The sequence below is a fragment of the Ailuropoda melanoleuca genome, unplaced genomic scaffold (assembly GCF_002007445.2).
Source record: "Ailuropoda melanoleuca isolate Jingjing unplaced genomic scaffold, ASM200744v2 unplaced-scaffold18620, whole genome shotgun sequence".
Lineage (NCBI taxonomy): Eukaryota > Metazoa > Chordata > Mammalia > Carnivora > Ursidae > Ailuropoda > Ailuropoda melanoleuca.
The window spans coordinates 1-2,177 of record NW_023187860.1 but is presented as its reverse complement, the minus strand read 5'-3'; the positions used below and the strand labels follow the sequence as shown (position 1 = coordinate 2,177).

The 2,177-nt window shown below is 53.0% G+C and overlaps 1 long non-coding RNA gene across 1 annotated transcript; it reads left to right on the top strand.

Moving 5' to 3' along the window:
• Positions 1-114: 114 nt before the first annotated feature.
• On the top strand, positions 115-1,923 carry LOC117797922. The gene is made up of 2 exons (XR_004622744.1): positions 115-719; positions 1,199-1,923. It is a non-coding gene; the product is annotated as an uncharacterized LOC117797922 (long non-coding RNA).
• The last annotated feature ends 254 nt before the right edge of the window (positions 1,924-2,177 follow it).

Genomic DNA, 2,177 nt, shown 5'->3' with positions numbered 1-2,177 from the left:
CTGAACTTGATTTGAATAGACTCACACTGTATTTTCTTCTGCACCTTCTTCCCTTTTTTAAACTCTGTGTTACTTTTTCTGAGCTTCATGCATGCGAAACGTGGTTTNCGTGGTTCGTTTCTTTTCCGTGCTGGGTAGAATTCCAGTGTGGGAATGCACCAAACCCCCACCCTCAGTTGTTGGATATGTGTTTAAGGATGTCAGGCTGCATTGCTATAAACATTGGGTTCTGGCCAATTGACCGCTGAGGGCGCTGGGCAGAAGCCCCAGATTTGGAGGCAATCCCTAGTTCTCTGCTTTTCTGCTGTTGCAGAAACAAGCCTTCTCCCTCCCAGCATAGCTGCTCTTTGCAGTCAAGGTGCCCATGAGAGCCTGCTTCCCTGGCCTGCAGGGGTTCCCACTGTTTCCCCTCAGGAGCAGCTAGCTGGTGACATCAGCAAGAGTCACCCTGAGGGAATGGTCTGTCCCTCTAGGACCTGATCCTTTCTTCCTGCCGGGGAAGTTTGTGTGCAGGCGGGGTGAGTCTCTGGTCTGCCTGCCACTGTTATGGCCTGATTTCTGCCTCTCTCCCCAAGGCTAGGCACAGGAAAGCTACACTAAAGTACTTGATGGATTCGCTTGTTCATGGAAGGCAACCAACTGACCCCGACCTGCCTGGAACTGTTCTGAGTTTTCTGCAACTCAGAAAACCTCTCTGGGGTACTGGGCCAGCTACGATGGTTGGTTATGCCATGTTCACATCATCATAGTGCAATAGAGGCAACACCTCATCCATCCATCCATCCGTCCATCCATCCACTTACCCGTCCATCTAGCCATCCACCATCCGTCCATCCACTTACCCGTCCATCCATCCACCATCCGTCCATCCACTTACCTGTCCATCTGTCCATCCACTTATCCATCCATCCACTTACCCGTCCATCTAGCCATCCACCATATGTCCATCCACTTACCCGTCCATCCATCCACCATCCGTCCATCCACTTACCTGTCCATCTGTCCATCTATCCATCCATCCATCCATCCACCCATCCATCCACGTAACCATCCCTCCATCTATCCATCCATCTATCCATCCACCCATCCATCCATCCATCCATCCAGCCATCCATCCATCCAACAAATGTTTCTTTGGTGACCACTGTGTGTTAACAAGACCTTCAAGTATTTCATTGATTTGCTTTAACTCTTATAGGTTGGCTCCCCTTCCCTGGTCCCAGCTACCAGAGCCCCACCACCCACACCCAGGGTGAGTCTGACAATTCTGTCCCACAACTGTGTGGAGCCAGTGATAGAGTCACCCATACAGGGAGATGCGAAGCCACATTTTCACCAGCAGAAGAGCTGTGTGTCCATCCCATTCCTGGGTGTTAATTGGGACTGTGTAGTTTTGTGGTTTGCTCCTCTTACAGAGTGTGGGTTGCTGCCATCTCAGAAGAGCTGTGCAGCAGCAGTCGGCAATCATAGCAGGGCCAGAGGAGTCGCAGAGAGGGAGCATCTTGTCTCAGCCACATTAGGCTGCTGGAGGAAGACCCTGGCTCCTTGTCCCTGACCTTGGGGGCCTGGGGTGGGGCCAGCATGTCAAAGCCTTAGCAACAGGCAGGGGAGGTTCATTCCCTTGTGGAGCCCGGGGCCCATGAACCTGGCCCTTCTGTGCATGACTGGGAGAAAGCCTTAGGGATGGGGCGTCACTTTTGATTCAAAGGCACAACTTCACTTATTCATTTATTTGTAAGTCCTTCATCGAGCGGCGCTTGCATGCCAGGAACCATGCCCAGGGCTTGTACAGGGGACATGGGTCCTCAGGAGGTGGCCCACATGCAGGGTGTTTGCATTCCAGATGAGGCCACGGGACACACATCGCTGTATGCTGACTGAGCCAGGACCAGAGCAGGCTGTCCTGAAACAGGAGGTTCAGAGGTGGGAGAGGAGGGCTGGCTGGTCAGGAGAGCCGGGGACGCTTCGTGGGAAGTGGGACATAGACGGGGGAGAGAGTTTGGGTTGCTGTTTAGCAAACATTCATAGTCTCTCTCCTGCTGTGGGTAGAGAAAGAAAAGTATTTTCCTCTCCCCATGGATGCTGAGGTGGACCAAGTGGCCTGTGCCGGGCGGTGGGATGACAGTGGAGAAGCCATGCTTGGGTCCTGTGCCCTTGATAGCCATGAGCCCAGGCTT